The sequence below is a fragment of the Pseudorca crassidens genome, chromosome 2 (genome assembly GCF_039906515.1).
Source record: "Pseudorca crassidens isolate mPseCra1 chromosome 2, mPseCra1.hap1, whole genome shotgun sequence".
Classification (NCBI taxonomy): Eukaryota; Metazoa; Chordata; class Mammalia; order Artiodactyla; family Delphinidae; genus Pseudorca; species Pseudorca crassidens.
In genome coordinates this window covers 46,519,726-46,529,799 of record NC_090297.1, presented here as the reverse complement: position 1 = coordinate 46,529,799, position 10,074 = coordinate 46,519,726, and the positions used below count along the sequence as shown (strand labels likewise).

Genomic DNA, 10,074 nt, shown 5'->3' with positions numbered 1-10,074 from the left:
TGGAATTGCCCAGCATCCATGTCCTTAGTGCCCTCAACAATCTGCTTCCATTAGCACTGCTGTACTTGCCAAGTGAGAAACTGGAGGCTCAGAGAGGAACTGAGTTAACCAAGATTTTCCAGGCCATCTTGGTATTCCTAGAGTCTTGAAATAAGTTCATAAGGAGCACCAAGATCCAATAATTCTATTTTTATACCTGGAATGTGCTGGGAGCCAGCTGGCTGCTGCCACAGCTCAGATATCACCTGGCGCTTTCTTCTGAGCGGGGTGAATAAATCACATGAACAGCTAAGCCAGACAGTGTCTGTCTGGGTCTGTATCTGATAAGAGGTTCTCAACAACAAGTGAGCTGTGTTCCACTTACTGCGGGGCTGGCTGTGTAAAAGGCGGCAGCCCAGTGGATAAGAATCACAGGACTTCAAAATGGTAAGGCCTATTCAACCCCACTGCTTTGCAGGTAGACAAACTGAGACCCAGAGTTTTAGGCTGGTATATTGGGTTGCAAGACACGGAAACCCATTCAATTTAATGGACAGTGGTATATTTAAATACAAAAGGGTATTTTATGAATCCCACTGGTAGGAGAGATATCCAGAACACATGAGAACTGGAAAGTCCTCCTCCTTGTGGTAGACCCAGAGATGCATCATACAGATCGCCCTTTGAGGAAAAACTTACTGCCCAGCTCAGGGGAGTGCTGTCAGTAGACAGCTTCCAGCTATCAGCTCCTTCAGGGTCTGCCTTAGCTACAGAGGCCAGTCTCACCAAGGTCATGCCCTTGCTAGAGTAGCCCACATTCCATGATTAAGCAAGGCAGCATATAAAGGTCCAGTCATTTTGACCTGACTAGGGACAAATCTGATAGGCAAAATTTGCTCCAGAACACCCAACTGTAGTATTGGAACTCTATCACAGTTCAGTTTCTCCCTCTGCTTGGTATTGCCTCCTCCTACTTTCTTTCACAGGTATCAGTCCCTAAAAAAGACCGTGCACCCAAATTCTAAATATATCCTTTGGAGAATCCAATCTATAACACCCTGACTCTCTCTGGCTAAATAGGATTGCCTTTCTGCAGTCCTGGGTTTGCTCCATTCAACAGCCCTTTCCCTAAAATCCACCTGTGACTTCTCTTTTTCTTTTTTTTCTACCTATTAAAAACTTTTAATAACAGATTGCAGGGTAAAAGGACTGACATTTAGAAGCAAACTTAACTGCCGGAAAACTGCACTTCACAATCGTACAAAATATATCCTGGTTTAGATCCTATGTCCAACAGAAGCTGTCTACCATACCTGAGAAAGTAAACTAGGGTTTATGACTCTCAGAAATAAAACTTCATGTGAGGAATGAGAAGAAAATCCCATGGGTTTGGAAAATTATTTATAGACACAATTTAAGGGTTTTTTTAAACATCTTTATTGGAGTATAATTGCTTTACAGTGTTGTGTTAAGTTTCTGCTGTATAACAAAGTGAATCAGCTATATGCATATGTATATCCCCATATCCCCTCCCTCATGTGTCTTCCTCCCACCCTCCTTATCCTACCCCTCTAGGTAGCCTCAAAGCACCAAGCTGATGTCCCTGTGCCATGCAGCTGCTTCCCACTAGCTATCTGTTTTACTTTTGGTAGTGTGTATATGTCAATGTTACTCTCTCACTTCGTCCGAGCTTACCCTTCCCCCTTCCCGTGTCCTCAAGTCCATTCTGTATGTCTCTGTCTTTATTCCTGTCCTGTCCCTAGGTTCATCAGAACCTTTTTCTTCTTTTTTTTTTAGATTCCATATATATGTGTTAGCATATGGTATTTGTTTTCCTCTTTCTGACTTACTTCACTCTGCGTGACAGACTCCATATCCATCCACCTCACTACAAATAACTCAGTTTTGTTTCTTTTTATGGCTGAGTAATATCCATTGAATATATGGACCACATCTTCTTTATCCATTCATCTGTTGATGGACACTTAGGTTGTTTCCATGTCCTGGATATTGTAAATAGTGCTGCAATGAACATTGTGGTACAAGACTTTATGAATTATGGTTTTCTCAGGGTATATGCCCAGTAGTGGGATTGCTGGGTTGTATGGTAGTTCTATTTTTAGTTTTTTAAGGAAACTCCAGACTGTTCTTCATAGGGACTCTATCACTTTAACATTCCCACCAAGGTGCAAGAGGGTTCCCTTTCCTCCACACCTTCTCCAGCATTTATTGTTTCTAGATTTTTTGATGATGGCTATTCTGACTGGTGTGAGGTGATACCTCATTGTAGTTTTGATTTGCATTTCTCCAATGATTAGTGATGTTGAGAATCTTTTCATGGGTTTGTTGGCAATCTGTATATCTTCTTTGGACAAATGTGTATTTAGGTCTTCTGCCCATTTTTGTATTGGGTTGTTTGTTTTTTTGATATTGAGCTGCATGAGCTGCTTGTACATTTTGTAGATTAATCCTTCATCAGTTGCTTTGTTTGCAAATATTTTCTCCCATTCTGAGGGTTTTCTTTTCGTCATGTTCATGGTTTCCTTTGCTGTGCAAAAGCTTTTAAGTTTCATTAGGTCCTATTTGTTTATTTTTGTTTTTATTTCCATTTCTCTAGGAGCTGGGTCAAAAAGGATCTTGCTTTGATTTATGTCATAGTGTTCTGCCTATGTTTTCCTCTGAGAGATTTATAGTGTCTGGCCTTACATTTAGGTCTTTAATCCATTTTGAGTTTATTTTTGTGTATGGTGCTAGGAAGTGTTCTAATTTCATTCTTTTACACGTAGCTGTCCAGTTTTCCCAGCACCTTTTATTGAAGAGGTGGTCTTTTCTCCATTGTACACTCTTGCCTCCTTTATCAAAGATAAGGTGACCATATGTGTCTGGGTTTATCTCTGAGCTTTCTATCCTGTTCCAATGATCTCTAATTCTGTTTCTGTGCCAGTACCATATTGTCTTGATTACTGTAGCTTTGCGGTATAATTTGAAGTCAGGTAGCCTGATTCTTCCAGCTCCATTTTTCTTTCTCAAGATTCTTTTGGCCATTTGGGGTCTTTTGTGTTTCCATACAAATTGTGAAATTTTTTGTTTAGTTCTGTGAAAAATGTCATTGGTAGTTTGATAGGGATTGCATTGAATCTGTAGATTGTTTTGGGTAGTACAGTCATTTTCACAATGTTGATTCTTCCAATTCAAGAACATAGTATACATCTGCATCTGTTTGTATCATCTTTAATTCCTTTCATGAGTGTCTTATAGATTTCTGCATACAGGTCTTTTGTCTCCTTAGGTAGGTTTATTCCTAGGTATTTTATTCTTTTGGTTACAGTGGTAAATGGGACTGTTTCCTTAATTTCCCTTTCAGATTTTGCATCATTAGTGTATAGGAATGCCAGAGATTTCTGTGCATTAATTTTGTATCCTGCTACTCTACCAAATTCATTAATTAGCTCTAGTAGTTTTCTGGTAGCATCTTTAGGATTCTCTATGTATATTATCATGTCATCTGCAAACAGTGATAGTTTTACTTCTTTTTTTCTGATTTGGATTCCTTTTATTTCTTTTTCTTCTCTGATTGCTGTGGTTAAAACTTCCAAAACTGTGTGGAATAATAGTAGTGAGAGTGGGCAACCTTGTCTTGCTCCTGATCTTAGAGGAAATGCTTTCAGTTTTTCACCATTGAGAATATGTTTGCTGTGGGTTTGTCATATATGGCCTTTATTATGTTGAGATATGTTCCCTCTATGCCTACTTTCTGGAGAGTTTTTATCATAAATTGGTGTTGAATTTTGTCAAAGGCTTTTTCTGCATCTATTGAGATTATCATATGGTTTTTATCCTTCAAGTTTTTAATATGATGTATCACATTGATTGATTTGTGTATATTGAAGAATCCTTGCATTCCTGGGATAAACCCCACTTGATCATGGTGTATTATCTTTTTTATGTGCTGTTGGATTCTATTTGCTAGTATTTTGTTGATGATTTTTGCATGTATGTTCATCAGAGATATTGGCCTGTAGTTTTCTTTTTTTGTGACATCTTTGTGTGGTTTTGGTATCAGGGTGACGTTGGCCTCGTAGAATGAGTTTAGGAGTTTTCCTCCCTCTGCTATATTTTGGAACTGTTTCAGAAGTATAGGTGTTAGCTCTTCTCTAAATGTTTGAAAGAATTCACCTGTGAAGCCATCTGGTCCTGGGCTTTTGTTTGTTGGAATATTTTTAATCACAGTTTCAATTTCAGTGCTTGTGATTGGTCTGTTTATATTTTCTATTTATTCCTTGTTCAGTCTCGGAAGTTTGTGTTTTTCTAAGAATTTCTACATTTCTTCCAGGTTGTCCATCTTATTGGCATATAGTGGCTTGTAGTAATCTCTCATGATCCTTTGTATGTCTGCAGTGTCAGTTGTTACTTCTCCTTTTTCATTTCTAATTCTGTTGATTTCAGTCTTTTCCCTTTTCTCTTGATGAGTCTGGCTAATGTTTTATCAATTTTGTTTATCTTCTCAAAGAACTAACTTTTAGTTTTATTGATCTTTGCTACTGTTTCCTTCATTTCTTTTTATTTGCCATGGGATTTTAATGATTTCTTTCCTTCTGCTAACTTTAGTGGTTTTTTATTCTTCTTTCTCTAATTGCTTTAGGTGTAAGTTTAGGTTGATTATTTGAGATGTTTTTTGTTTCTTGTGGTAGGATTTTATTGCTATAAACTTCCCTCTTAGAACTGCTTTTCTGCATCCCATAGGTTTTGGGTCATCGTGTTTTCACTGTCATTTGTTTCCAGGTACTTTTTGATTTCCTCTTTGATTTCTTCAGTGATCTCTTGGTTATTTAGTAATGTATTTCTTAGCCTCCATGTGTTTGTATTTTTTACAGTTTTTTTTCCTGTAATTGATATCTAGTCTCATAGTATTGTGGTCAGAAAAGATATTTGATATGATTTGAAGTTTCTTAAATTTACCAAGGCTTGATTTGTGAGCCAAGATATGATCTATCCTGGAGAATGTTCCTTGAGCACTTGAGAAGAAAGTGTATTCTGTTGTTTTTGGATGGAATGTCCTATAAATATCAATTAAGTCCATCCTGTTTAATGTGTCATTTAAAGCTTGTATTTCCTTATTTATTTTCATTTTGGATGATCTGTCCATTAGTGAAAGTGGGGTGTTAAAGTCCCTGCTATTTTTGTGTTACTGTTGTTTTCCCCTTTTAGGGCTGTTAGCAGCATTTGCCTTATGTATTGAGGTGCTCCTATTTTGGGTGCATAAATATTTACAATTTTTATATCTTCTTCTTAGATTGATCCCTTGATCATTATGTAGTGTCCTTCTTTGTCCCTTGTAATAGTCTTTATTTTAAAGTGTATTTTGTCTGATATGAGAATTGCCACTTCAGCTTTCTTTTGATTCCCATTTGCACAGAATATATTTACCATCCCCTCATCTTCAGTCTGTATGTGTCCCTACGTCTGAAGTGGGTCTCTCGTAGACAGCGTATATATGGGTCTTGTTTTTGTATCCATTCAGCCAGTCTATGTCTTTTGGTTGGACTCTTTAATCTTTTTACATTTAAGGTAATTATCAATATGTATGTTTCTATTACCATTTTCTCAATTGTTTTGGGTTTGTTATTGTAGGTCTTTTCCTTCTCTTGTGTTTCCTGCCTAGAGAAGTTCCTTTAGCATTTGTTGTAAAGCTGGTTTGGTTGTGCTGAATTCTCTTAGCTTTTGCTTGTCTGTAAAGGTTTTAATTTCTCCACTGAATCTGAATGAGATCCTTGCTGGGGAGAGTCATCTTGGTTGTAGGTTTTTCTCCTTCATCACTTTAAATATGTCTTGCCACTCCCTTCTGGCTTGCAGAGTTTCTGCTGAAAGATCAGCTGTTAACCTTATGGGTATTCCCTTGTGTGTTATTGGTTGCTTTTCTCTTGCTGCTTTTAATATTTTTTCATTGTATTTAGTTTTTGATAGTTTTACTAATGTGTCTTGCATGTTTCTCTTTGGGTTTATCCTGTATGGTTCTCTCTGTGCTTCCTGGACTTGATTGACTATTTCCTTTCCCATGTTAGGGAAGTTTTGACTATAATGTCTTCAAATATTTTCTCAGGCTTCCCTGGTTGCGCAGTGGTTGAGACTCCGCCTGCCGATGCCGGGGACACGGGTTCGTGCCCTGGTCTGGGAAGATCCCACGTGCCACGGAGTGGCTGGGCCCGTGAGCCATGGCTGCTGAGCCTGCGTGTCCAGATCCTGTGCTCTGCAATGGGAGAGGCCACAACAGTGAGAGGCCCATGTACTGCAAAATATATATATATATATATATAATTTTTTTTTTTTTTTCTCAGACTGTTTCTTTTTCTCTTCTTCTTCTGGGACCCCTACATTTGAATGTTGGTGCATTTAATGTTATCCCAGAGGTCTCTGAGACTGTCCTCAATTCTTTTCATTCTGTTTCTTTATTCTGTCTGTGGTCCCCCACTGGTACCTTGTAGGTGCCCTAGTTGTAAGGAGACACAAATTCCTGACTTATCTTCTTGAACATAACCCATCAGGGCTGCCTCCAGACCTGTGGCAGACCGTGTTTTCCAAATTCACAAATGCAACATTTTCAATCCTGCATGTTCTTCCAGAAACTGGACAATCCCTACTAAGAGTAACAATCTATTTCTCCTCATGTTGAAGTTGGGCTGAACTTTGTGAGTGCCTTGATAAATAGAATGAATGACATTGCATTCATTCTTGGGGCTAAGTCACAAAAGGCAATATGGCTTCCACTTGGCTCTCTCTCTGGGGACATCCACTCTTGGAACCTAATCACCAGGCTGTGAGGGAGCCCAAACTAGCCCATGTAATGAGACGATATGGAAAAGAACTGAAGTCTGACAGCCAGCATCAACCACCAGACATATGAATGAATGCAGTTTGAGATAATTCCAGCCCCCCACTTTTGAATCTTCCAAGTGCCAGACATGGTGGAACAGACACAAGTTGTTCCCCCTGTGCCATATCTGAATTCCAGGCTCCTATAATCTATATGCATAATACATGGTTGTCACATACCACTAAGGTAATTTGTCTCACAGTCATAGTAACTGAAACAGCCTCAAAGTTCACAGAACTCTGTAATTTGTCTCTCACAGCCAACTGACTCCATCTCTAAGTCCCAATTCCAAATTCCTTGGAGAAATAATTTGATTGGACCAGATGTGGACACCTGACTCAGATTAGGCCAATTAGCCTTGGCCATTTGGCCAGGAAGGCAGGTCTTCAATGTAAATGGACTTTTCCATTTGGGATCCTTTCATTTATTAAGCAATTATCAATGTCATGTTCAAGTTATAGGCTGCATGAGCTACTGTGTTTACAGTGGTGAGTAAGATATAACCCAGCTAGCATGAAGTTTATATGTAGAGGAATCAGATAATGAACAAGGAAAAATACACTCTTTTTCTAAGGTAGCATGGTGCAGCAATAGAGACTATCAGGGGAACCTAATGGTTTGGAGAATCAAAGTGTGGCCAGGAAGAAAAGGATGATCATATTTGCTCTATCCAGCCTCAGATTCAACAAGCATTTATTGAACATCTACAAATCTCAGAAGCTATGCCAGAGGATATTTATGTACAGGTGATCTTGTATGACAGATATTTGAATCTCCCAGTATGCCTTGAACATCATAAGCCCAGAGAGATGACATAACCACTTGAGTTTGAGCTCAGACCTGGAGCACGGTCTACCATTGCTATGACATCCCCCCATACCAGCCTGCCTCATACAGCATCTTTCAACACAGCTCAGAAACAGAAGGAGCTCTGTCTGACTCAGGATAGAGTAGCATTTAAGTACATGGGCTCTGGAGACAGCCTGCTCAGGTTCTAATCTCAGCTCTACCACTTATTAGAAACACCTAATAAGGGACAATAAGGGACAAGTTTAGCCTTTCTGAGCCTCAGTTTGTCAGTCTCCTTGTCTGTAAAGTTGGACAATAATAGTACTGATGTCATTGGCTTGTTGTCAGGACAAGAAGGGCTAAACCATATAAGGAGCTTAGAACGCTCTGTGACACAATCTAAGTGCTCAATACATGTTAGCTTTTATGATCCAGTTTGAGGGCTCAGAGGAAGCTTCCTGGTGGACATGGGCCCTACAAGTGCGTGAACTTTGAAGACAAAGTTAGAAAGAGATATTTCCTGATGGAGGGAGAAGCAGGAGCCAACTTAAAGAAATTATAGGGTGTTTCCAGAAAAAATAAGCAATCCCATTTGAGGAAGCTTTAAGTAGATGCATCTACTAATTTATTTTTTGTGTCTCCCATTAGTGCATAAGCTTTCCATGGGGTAAAGGGCTTCACTCCACCTAGAGCAGTGCCTGGTACATGGCAGGGCAGGTGTGTAATAAAATTTTACTGACTAAATTAATGAGGTATGTACTGTGTGGTCTTAGGCAAGCTACCACTCCTCTCTGAGACTTAGTGTCCTGCCTTCCAAGAAAGGGACAATGACATCCTCTTCATGGGTTATTGAGAGGCTTAAATGAGATAAGAATGCAAATCCTGCCCCAGAGCAGGTGTTCAAGACATGCTAATTCCCTTTCCTTGGAGTTATGTATCCAGTAGAAGGTCAAAGCGGGGTGGGACAGATAATAAAAAAAGTAAAGAGGGAAATGAAAAGAATTAGTGCTGGAAGAGTTAGGGACATCTTCCCAGAAGAAACAGAACTAAAACTGGGCTTTGAAGAGGGGAGCTGAGCTGTGTTTGCTTCAGAGCCTCCAGGATGAACTCTACGTTCATAATGAGGTAGGGACAATAGTTCTCTGTATGTGCCACCCGCTGGCTCCCCATCAGAACAGAACCATCAAAGCAGGATGGCCTCACCACTGACCTCATTCTCTGGCACATCCTCTACTATGACAAAAGCCTTGGTGCATCCAAAAGGCCTGCCCTGGGTCAGGGGTGTAGCTGGAACACATCCCAGCCAGCTTCAACAGAGTTGCCTAAACCTCAGGACTTATTTCCCTAGGAGACCTGCTGGTGCCAGTGATAAGCGTGGATGGATAATAATGACTCACAAAATCTGCCAAGGGCAGCAAAGGGGTTGCAAGGAGGCTTGATTTCAGAGTCAGTAAGCCTAGAGATGCACCCCAGGCTCTGTCCCAACCAGCTGTCTGTCCATAGGCAGGGGCTTACCCTTTCCGAGCACCCCTTCCCACATCTCAGGAAGGGGATGGGATCCTGCACACTTCAAGTGGGCTTGTGAAGATCAAATGAGATCATAGATGCAGGCCCTTGGAATACTGTCAACTCACAAGGTTAAGATAATGTTGTTTTTGATGGCTTGCGTCTACAGAGTACTTGACGATTTACGAAGTCCGTTACTTGTTAACGCACATTCACATCAGTTATCTCCCACACACCCCCAACAGCCCTATAAGGAGACAGCGTGAACCTTCTTATCCCCTCACCTCTTATCTGCCCCTCTCTTAGGGTACTTAGAACATTAAACCTTCAACTTTGTATTTTAGTTATTTATGCACATGTCTAATCTCCCCACCTTGAACAGAAGCCAGAGCAGGCACGGGGACCAATCATCCTTGTTCCACCCCCCCCCCAACCCTTGCCTCAATCCACTCACTGCCTTCCGCATGGTTGGTCCTCAACCAGTGACAAAAGTAAGGAAAAGGAGAGGGATAGGAAAGAGACAAAGAAAGTAGTATAAATTGAGTCTCTGTCTTAATTTACACAGTGTAAGTTAAGGTGTCTACTATGGTAGCTACTAGCCATATGAGATTACTTCAACTTAAGCTGATTAAAATTATATAAAGTTAAAAATTGTTCCTGTGTTGAACTGGCCACATTGAAAGTGCTCAATAGCTCAACATTTCCATCAATGGGGAACACTCGGTTGGACAACACTGGCATAGAAAATGGAGCCTGGGCTCTGGAGTCAGACAGAACCGGGTTTCAACCCTGCACGTGTGATTCATGCAAGCCACCTGACCTCTCTAAGCCTCATTATCCACATTTGTAAAACGAGGATGCTCATGGAGATAATTATAGCAATGTCCCTTGAACAGCATTGTTGAGAGAATTAAGCGAATAACTTTTTT

At 40.2% G+C, this 10,074-nt stretch overlaps 1 long non-coding RNA gene across 1 annotated transcript; it reads left to right on the top strand.

Annotated features, from left to right (window-relative positions):
• The first annotated feature begins 312 nt into the window (after positions 1-312).
• LOC137210546 (uncharacterized) lies at positions 313-6,299 on the top strand. The gene is made up of 2 exons (XR_010936605.1): positions 313-426; positions 6,080-6,299. It is a non-coding gene; the product is annotated as an uncharacterized lncRNA (long non-coding RNA).
• The last annotated feature ends 3,775 nt before the right edge of the window (positions 6,300-10,074 follow it).